This window comes from Triticum aestivum, chromosome 5D (assembly GCF_018294505.1).
Source record: "Triticum aestivum cultivar Chinese Spring chromosome 5D, IWGSC CS RefSeq v2.1, whole genome shotgun sequence".
In the NCBI taxonomy this organism is placed as follows: domain Eukaryota; kingdom Viridiplantae; phylum Streptophyta; class Magnoliopsida; order Poales; family Poaceae; genus Triticum; species Triticum aestivum.
In genome coordinates, this window is record NC_057808.1 from 432,976,161 (window position 1) to 432,986,611 (window position 10,451).

A 10,451-nucleotide genomic window follows, 5' to 3' on the forward strand; every position below is an offset into this window, starting at 1 on the left:
TCATGTCTGAAGCACCTTTTCGGCGAGGGACACTCTTGGCCCCCTTGGCCTTCTTCTTGGCCTTCTTCTCCGGCACCTCATAAGGCATCGGAAACAGCATCTTCGTCAGAAGTGGGGTTTCTTGGTCTTTGGGTAGCGGAGCCGGACAGTTAATCCGCCCCGCTGTCTCTATCCAGGCCTGAAAAAATTGATAGAAAGGCTTAGACTCCTTCCTCAAAATATGCCAGTAAAGGGTATACCTTGAAAACATGAAAGAACTTACCGAATTAGCCTGGCATTTTAAGCTAAGCCCGCGATCCTCAGTCGTGGGTGGTGGTGTCTCGCCGGCCTTGAAGAGCACTTTCCAGATGTCTTCGTGCGTCGTGCTGAAGAGCTCTAGTAGCGTCTGGTGCTTGGCCGGATCGAACTCCCACAAATAGCAAGTCCGACGTTGGCATGGAAGGACCCGACGAATGAGCATAACCTGGATCACGTTGACGAGCTTGATTTTCTTGGTTATCATGTTCTAGACGCATGTCTGGAGCCCAGTCAGCTTGTCCGAAGAACCCTAGGTCAGGCCCTTCTCTTGCCAGGAGGTGAGCCGCATCGGAACTCCGGATCGGAGTTCGGGGGCTGCCGCCCAGTTGGTGTCATGCGGCTCGGTGATGTAGAACCACCCCGACTGCCACCCCTTCACCGTCTCCACAAAGGAGCCTTCAGGCCAGGTGACATTGGGCATCTTGCCCACCATGACACCTCCGCACTCTGCTTGTTGGCCGCTCACCACTTTTGGCTTCACATTGAAGGCCTTCAGCCATAGGCCGAAGTGAGGTGGGATGCGGATAAAGGCCTCGCACACGACAATAAATGCCGAGATGTTGAGGATAGAGTTGGGGCTAGATCATGGAAGTCCAGCCCATAGTAAAACATCAGTCCGCGGACAAACGGGTGGAGAGGGACTCCCAGCCCGTGGACGAAATGTGTGAGAAACACAACCCTCTCATGGGGCTTTGGGGTAGGGACGATCTGTCCCTTGGCCGGGAGTCGGTGAACGATCTCCTTTGCCAGGTATCCGGCATCCTGGAGCTCCTTGATGTCCTTCTTCTTGACGGAGGAGGCCATCCACTTGCCTCCAGCTCCGGATCCGGACATAGTTGAATGATTGCTTGAGGTGGAAAAGTTGAGAGCTTAGGCGCTGGAGCTCAAGGATGGGAGGGCAGAGAGAGAAGGCATGGGTGAAGAAAGGGAATCCTTATCCCCTTATAAAGGCAGTAAATATCAAGCGCCTTCCCACTCGCCTTAAAACTCGCCTATTCCCAACGGATGTGCAAACGGCACGGTTGGGTTACCCACACCCGTATTGATGAGAATCCCACAATAAGGGGACACGATCTCTGCTTTGACAAGACGTGCCAATGGAAACCGTATCTCGAAATGCGGAACGGCAGACGAAAACTGTTCGAAATAAGGACCGGGTGGATGTGATGTCACATTACGAAAAAGTTGTCAGCAGATTGGACTCGTGAAATATTATACTCTCTACGGCTGTGTGTGTGGTATTCATGTGGCAGATCCGGACACATCTCTTGTCCGGAGACTATCTTGGAGTTTGGAAAGGGGAACCCGCCTTGCAATGCCGAAGACAATTTGCACGCTGGACATCTCGTCATTGAAGCCTGCTTCAGGGGCTACTGAGGGAGTCCTGGATTAAGGGGTCCTCGGGCGTCCGGCCTGTTAGCCATGGGCCGGACTGATGGGCTGTGAAGATATGAAGACCAAAGACTCCACCCGTGTCCGGATGGGACTCTCCTTGGCGTGGAAGGCAAGCTTGGCGACCAAATATGAAGATTCCTTTCTCTGTAACCGACCTTGTGTAACCCTAGATCCCTCCGGTGTCTATATAAACTGGAGGGCTTAGTCCGGATCAGAAGACTCATTACCATAGTCATACAAGCTAGACTTCTAGGGTTTAGCCATTACGATCTCGTGGTAGATCAACTCTTGTAATACTCATATTCATCAAGATCAATCAAGCAGGAAGTAGGGTATTACCTCCATAGAGAGGGCCCGAACCTGGGTAAACATTGTGTCCCCCGTCTCCTGTTACCATCGATCCTAGACGCACAGTTCGGGGCCCCCTACCCGAGATCCTCCGGTTTTGACACCGACACCCCTCTTTTCCACTAAGGCCCAATAAGGCCCATATACCTCCCGGGGGGTTCCGGTAACCTCCCGATGCTCCGGTATATTCCCGATCTCACCCGGAACCATTCCGATGTCCAAATATAGTCGTCCAATATATCGATCTTTATGTCTCGACCATTTTGAGACTCCTCGTCATGCCCGTGATCATATCCGGGACTACGAACTACCTTCGGTACATCAAAATACATAAACTCATAATACCGATCGTCACCGAACGTTAAGCGTGCGGACCCTACGGGTTCGAGAACTATGTAGACATGACCGGGACACATCTCCGGTCAATAACCAATAGTGGAACCTGGATGCTCATATTGGTTCCTACATATTCTACGAAGATGTTTATCGGTCAAACCGCATAACAACATACGTTGTTCCCTTTGTCGTCGGTATGTTACTTGTCCGATATTCGATCGTCGGTATCTCAATACCTAGCTCAATCTCGTCACCGGAAAGTCTCTTTACTCGTTCCGTAGTGCATCATCCCGTAACTAACTCATTAGTCACATTGCTTGCAAGGCTTATAGTGATGTGCATTACCGAGAGGGCCCAGAGATACCTCTCCGACAATCGGAGTGACAAATCCTATTCTCGATCTATGCCAACTCAACGAACACCATCGGAGACACCTATAGAGCACCTTTATAATCACCTAGTTACGTTGTGATGTTTGGTAGCACACAAAGTGTTCCTCCGGTATTCGGGAGTTGCATAATCTCATAGTCATAGGAATACGTATAAGTCATGGAGAAAGCAATAGCAGTAAACTAAACGATCAAGTGCTAAGCTAACGAAATGGGTCAAGTCAATCACATCATTCTCCTAATGATGTGATCCCGTTAATCAAATGGAAACTCATGTCTATGGCTAGGAAACTCAACCATCTTTGATCAACGAGCTAGTCAAGTAGAGGCATACTAGTGACACTATGTTTGTCTATGTATTCACACATGTATTTTGTTTCCGGTTAATACAATTCTAGCATGAATAATAAACATTTATCATGATATGAGGAAATAATGTCAGGACCGGGTTTTCGGGATATTAATTTCCCAGAAAATGGCCCTTGTGCTCACCAGCCCCAGGATTACTGTTAGCTGATGAGGCACCAACTTGTTACAGAAATTCCAAGCAAAGTACAAAATATGTAGTACAAGACCATTGTGGCCTATGAGTACAACAATTGGTTTCTAGTGGTTGATGGCGGAAGCGGTTCGTGGTTCATCTGCGTCTATGGGACTCCATTTCCCACAGGAACAGCTGACCAGGATAACTCCTATCTTCGCGAGGCTGCTATCATCATTGCGTAGGTTCCGGGGCTGTCATCGCAACGCTCCTCTCCATGCGAGAAATCTGGCCAAGGCAATAGCCAGGGACAAGCCAGTGAGTACTTTTGAATGTACTCGCAAACATTATGAACACGGGTATAATATAACAAGGGATAATCATGCTCCGCAATATTCTATGATCATAACGTCAGTCACGAAATACACAAAATCCATCATGCACGCATGCAGGTTGTTCATATAAAATATGAATATGCACTACGGGAGTAGAAATAGAATGCACCGATCGAGTGTCTGAAGCGACGCCTCGAAAGGATAATAAGATAAATCATGCCTCAGTCGGGCGTCTGAGCGACACCACATAAAGGGCTTATGAACAAAAGAAATAACAAGCATGCCACAGTCGGGCGTCTATGCGACACCACATAAAGGGCTTATAAATAATAGAAATAACAAGCATGCCACAGTCGGGCGTCTGAGCGACACCACATAAAGGGCTTATAAAGAATTTAAATAACAAGCATGCCACAGTCGGGCGTCTGAGCGACACCACATAAAGGGCTTATAAATAAAAGAAATAACAAGCATGCCACAGTCGGGCGTCTATGCGACACCACATAAAGGGCTTATAAAAGAATAATCGCAGTGAGTATCCAGGAGGTAGGACCGTCCCAGGGATACTCAATAATTCAAATAATGTAAATGGTTAGTCCACAATAATAATAATCATAATCCTCATATGTCACAGGTCATAATCAATGTTCTGGTTTAGCAGTTTTTCCTCCGAAGACCGACACTAAACCCATCTCAGACTGTAGTCCTTACCCATGGACACGGCTATTCGAATAGGTTTAACCTCTGCAGAGGGTGTACTCTTTACCCACGAGTAACGGATTTCTTTAGTCCATCGGGACTAATTCTGTCTACGGTCTTTTAATTGAAAACACACCTGACCGCACACACCAGCCTAACTTACCGGTCTCTGGAATCACCCACGACACCTGTCAAGCAAAACTCTAAGTGGGGAGGCTACAACCTCGATTAGTATGGGATCACAAAATTTATAACGCGCGCAAACTAGGGAAGCCACTCCCCTCGGCTACAACCGGAAACACCCATGCCCCCGGACCAGGTGGCATGCCTACCGGATGCCTCCGGTATCTTCCACCATGGCCTCTCTGTACGGTGTGTGCTAGGAGGGGTTGACAACTTACTGAACCGTACCCTACCTGCGGCAGGGACAAGTGGTAGTACGAAACAAGTATGGGGGTTACTGGAACAAGACTCGATCTACGGCCGACTTAGGAGGTTCAAGTATTCCCTGTATGATTAGCATAACAAATATATTTCAATTAGCCCACAGAATCACCACTCATCCTACCTCTTCATGCCATACCGGACACACTCGTCTCGAGGAGGAACTAGGGACAAGCTCGTGTCTACCCAAGACAGAGACTTTCCCGGCTTCCTTCCGGTATGCATGAGAAGCTTACGAGGATGATTACTATCACCAGCATATTCATTTCTAACAGCAAAGAATCTCATTATGTACTCACGCGTATGATCGTATCGTCACATAAAATAACGAGTGCTCCATGTCAAGGTGGTGTTGTAACCGTATCAAACAACACATAAAAATATTATGCCTGGGTTCAGAATGCTTGCCTTCAAGTGTATGCAAGTGGGGGTGCACTTTTTGAAGGTTGCCTTCTTCTTCAAAATCCTATTTTTGAAAATATTCAAATTAACGCATAGTTTAAAAACAGTACAAAAAAGTTGTTTGGAAAATTTTCAAATAAATATGAAAATAAACTAGGCAGAATTTGAGAAACAACAGAAAAAGAATCAAATCAATTGGACTTATATTTTAAAAGTTATAGCCAGTCAAAGTTTAGTCAAAGTCTGTTTTTAAATAAAACAGAAAAAGAAAACGGTTCGAATAGAAATACGTTTTCGAGACGGGGGAGACGTACTTCGGGCTTTACGCCTCCACTTAAAACAACGCGGGCCGGCTCAGGGTCACTGACAGTGGGTCCACGGGGCCCACTGGTCAGGTTTGACCAGTCGCCTCTCCCTCCTCTTCCTCTGCCCGAGCGGAGGCGGGACTCCGGCGATCGACGCCGGCGATTGGCGGCTCCTCGCGGGCTCCGGAGGGCAGGGATGGATCCGCGGTTCCAGGGCGGTCGTCCCAGTGGTCGAGAGGGTGGCGGGGATGGAGGGAGTCGCCGGCGGCGAGCTTCGCGGCGGACGGCGGCTTCGGGAGAATTGGGACTTCGCGCTACGGTGGTCCCCGAGCGAGTTTGAGGTGTTGGGTGGCTCCGCGAGACCGAGGGGAAGGGGATGGTGGCACTGGTTGGACGGGTGCGGCTCTGGTTGCAACGAGCGGGGCCGGAGCGTGGCGGCGGCCGAACCTGCCGGAGATGGGGAAGAAGGCCTCCCGCCGTTGTTGGCTGGCCGTGGGGGCTTTGGTGGAGTGGCTTGAGGTCGCCTGGGTGCCTGGTCGAGCTCGGGGTCCCTTTTATAGGCGGTCGAGGTCGGTTCCCGCAGCGGCCGTGGATAAGAACGCCGGCGACCGCCGTTCTGTAGCTGCAGGGCGACGTGGCGGCGACGAGCGCTTGCCGACGAGTTGCGGATGAGCTCGGGCTGTTCCAGGGGGCAGCTGGCGCGCGCGGGTGGCTTGGGCGGCGCCGTCCACGGCAGGAGCTGTCGGAGCGGCGGTGGCGGCTTGCGTCGGTGGCGCTGTAGGGTGCCAGGAGGGGGCCAGGGTGGCTCTGCGGCGAGGGAGGAGTCGGGGCGCGTTGGCTGCGAGTGGGGAAGGGCCAGAACGAGCGCGGGGCGACGGCAGTGGAACGCGGCGACTCGGTGCGCGCGCGTGCAAAACGTGCGCTCTGGGCACGCCCAGCGCACGCACGCGAGGCATTCGGCAAAATGCCAAGGCATGCCAGGAGGCTTGGGTGGGGCTGGGGATTACCAGGTCTAGGCTAGGGTTTGCAAGGAGATCAGTGGACAAGCTTGTTAGGTCAGGGGATCAAGTTCACAATGCAAACTAATAATCATGCCAAATCTGTCCATGCGCTCAAGGTGTTCGACAGAATGCTAAGTGCATCTAGGCAACTCTTGGAGTGGCCAAAAACTCCAGTCCAGTGTCTCTTTAGATGTAGGTGGTGGTGGCAAGGTTAGTTGGTCAAGACCAGAAACTTGTTAGTGCAAATATTTGAGAAAACCAATTTTGGGCAGAAACTAAAGGTTATTATCTCATGAACCAAAAATACTCCAATGGGTCCATTCTCCTGGACTTAAGGGTTTGGTAGGAAGAACTATAAGCAAGAAGAAGAATCATGGGCAACAGAGCAAAATAAATTAGGGTTGCAGTAGAAAAAGCCAAACTGGACCAGAGAGCAAAAGAGGATGATTTGCTCAAATTTTTCAAAGAACACTCATGGGTTTTTGCATGAAGTTGAATTATATGCATCCACTGACATCTCCAAACACTTGGAAGAATTTTTAAAGAAATATTTAAATAGGTTGTAGTGCAAAAATACCTACTGGACCAGATTTGAAAATTAGGGTAGAGCTCAAAATCTCCAATGAATAAAAGATATTTTTGCATCAAGGTGATTTGAAAACATCACATGACATCCCCAAATTTTGGTGAAAATTTTAAATGCATTTATCAAATGGTTGCAGTGCAAAGAGGCTCCAAAGTTATGAAAAATCATTTTAAAAGAATAAAGCTCAGGAAAAACAACTATGCAAATAAATCCACTGATAAAGAATTGTTTTATTTAGAGAGTATACAAGTCCAATAATATTTTTGGAAAGTTTCCACTTGAGGTAAAAACCCACAATATTAAAGAGAAGAGGGGTTCTGAAATCAAAAGATAAATCCAGAAAATAAAAATTTAATTTCCTGGCAAAATTTTAATTAATAAAACAAGGTCAAAATTTTGGGGTGTTACAAATAAATAATAACTTTATTATTGCCTCTAGGGCATATTTCCTTCAGCTCCATCCCGATCCGCAAGGAAGACGAGATGCAGGTCGTGTGCAGCACTTAGTGCTCTTGCCCATGACCCACTCGACGGAGCTGCATCACAAATACAACATCTATTCCGAGCAAAGAATCAAGATTGAGTCGGAGTTAAGAGATTTGATAGCGGTAAAAGCAAAGCAACCATGTTCAAAGAAAAACCAAGTTCGGATAAATCCAGCAGGTTCAGAACTACGAACGGAAGTACTCGGGCGTCAGGACCGAAGGAGTTTAACGGTTACAAAAGCACTCGGCATTCCGAGGCAAATAAAAGTGAGGCATAAAGTTTGTTCACTCGGCCTCCATGAAAGACTGGAATTGAAGCTTCTTGGTGTTCGCAACCTTGATTGCCGCCAACTTTTCTTCTTTAACTTCTTTGCAATGGACGCGGACCAGAGACAGAGCCACATTTGCACCGCACCTAGCAGAAGACTTGTTCCACGCCTGCACTCGACCAGGGAATTCGTTCAGTCGAGTCATCTGAGACTCAAGGTCGTTCTGGAATGTCTCATTCGGCCAGAGCTCCGTGTCGATCCATGATACCGCCACCTTCAGTCGAGCAAGATAGTCCATAAGACTGGCAAGGCGAGACTCCAACCGCAGCACGTTCATCGCAGCTTCATCCTTGACTGGGGAGTTTATGGGGTCCGAATTCATCTCGATCTGCCTGGTCTCGTCCTCGAAGTTTTGACAGAATTCTGCATGCACAGAAATTGGTGAGTCGGCAGTGACATGATGAGTCGACAGTTACGAATCAGTCGGGCAAGGGAAAGTACATTCAAGCATAAGAAACATCTTTTTGGCGAGTCCTCCCAGATAAACCTCCAGTTCGTCCCTCTTTCGAGTGAGATCTCCAACCTTGTCGGTCAGAGCCTCCTTGTCCTTCTTCAGCTGCACGACTTCTTGGTTGACTTCATTAATAGCAGTCTTTAGCCTGGTGTTTTTTTCTTCCAACTTGCCGACTGAAGCCAGCTTCTTGTTGGCAAGTTCGGTTTTCCCCCGCGCCGTCTTCTGCGCAGCAGCAAGGTTGAGGTCCTTCTGCTCCAGAGCCTGCTTCATTTTGTCTAAAGAAATAACATTCTTCAGACGAGCTTGGAGTTGTCTGTTTTCACTACGCACATCTGTTCGAGTAGTGTCACTCGGTTCAAAGAATGAAAGAAAAAGATGACAAAGTAAACAGTCGGCAAGCTATTACCTCCCATGGCAGTAGCTTCATCCTTAGCCTTCTGCAAGTTCTCCTTGGCTAGCTCTAGGTCGAGATTCAGTTGGATCTGTTTTTTCTGCAATTCATCCAACTGGACCCCGAAGTCACAGGATTTCTGCAATCAATGAATAAGACACGTCAATCGACTGGGACAAAGATCAATTGCTTCCGAGCAAAAAAGATACAAGTTCAGGTCATTACAGCAAAAAGAGTTCTAAGACTACTGCCGAATCAAACATTCAACAGTAGTCTCGGGGACTACACCCAGTGGGTGCACTTGGCGTGCCCCCACTGGTTCGGCTTTCCACTCGACGTGGTTCAAAAAAAAGTGGCAATACTTTGTTCTTAGACCACCGCCGACTGCCCGCAGTCGACCGCGGTCTCGGGGACTACACCCAGTGGGTGCACTTGACGTGCCCCCACAGGTCCAGATCCCACTCGGCATGACCTGTCTAGACTGAGTGGAAGAACTGTAAAGAGACATTTTCATAAAGACCCCCGCTGAATCAAACATTCGACAGCGGTCTCAGGGACTACACCCAGTGGGTGCATTCTGCGTGCCCCCACTGATTAAGAATACACTCGACGCGACCTAGTCCACTCAAGTGAAAGAATTATTCATCAAAAGTTAAAGCACCCAGTGGGTGAACGGATGCAACGTGCAGATCCATGGTAGATGCACATTAAAGGTTTCAAAACGCTCATCCACAGACATCTTACGACTAATAAAGCAGCAGTTTTCAAGTACCATATCCTGTCAGAGCAAGGGTCAAGCCGAAGATCAGTCGAAAATCAACTAACCTGGACGTTGGCCTGGAGGGCTGAGCTGGCGTCATAAGCAGCCTGGCTGGCCTCACGCACCACCTTCATCTGCTCCATCATAAGGCATGCCTGGCGTATAGCTTCCTTAGCAGCGCTTACCTGGTCCTCTGGGAAATGATGGGCAGTGAAGAGTGAAGCTGGTGGTACAGTCGAAGCAGTCAGAGGATCTGAGGCATGAGGTTGCACGGACGAAGCAGGGGCTTGAGCGGTTGACGCCGAAGGACGAACAGTCGACACAGGGTCGGCAAAAGAAACGGAAGCCCGAATCGGATCTCCGGGTCGTTGGAACACTGGTTCTGGCGCCGGTGTCGACTGAGGCACCTTGCTGGCGGGCACCCTTCTGCTCGAAGTCCTTCTTTTCCTCCCTGTGGTCTTCAGAGGCACGTCTTTGATATGTCTCCAACATATCTATAATTTTTGATTGTTCCATGCTATTATATTATCCATCTTGGATGTTTTATATGCATTTATATGTTGTTTTATATGATTTTTGGGACTAACCTATTAACCTAGAGCCCAGTGCCAGTTTCTGTCTTTTCCTTGTTTTTGAGTTTTTACAGAAAAGGAATACCAAACGGAGTCCAATTGATGTGCCGATTTTTGATGATTTTTATGGACCAAAAGAAGCCCCCGGAGTAAAAGAGTTGGGCCAGAAGAGTGCTGAGCCATCCACGAGGGTGGAGGGCGTGTCCTACCCCCCTAGGCTCACCCCCCTATCTCGTGGATGACTCGGAGACCCCCTTGACGTGAGACCGAGGCCAAAAATTCCTATAAATACAGAAACCCCCAGAAAGAAACCTAGATCGGGAGTTCCGCCGCCGCAAGCCTCTGTAGCCACCAATAACCAATCGGGACCCTGTTCCGGCACCCTGCCGGAGGGGGATCCATCACCGGTGGCCATCTTCATCATCCCGGCGCTCTCCATGAC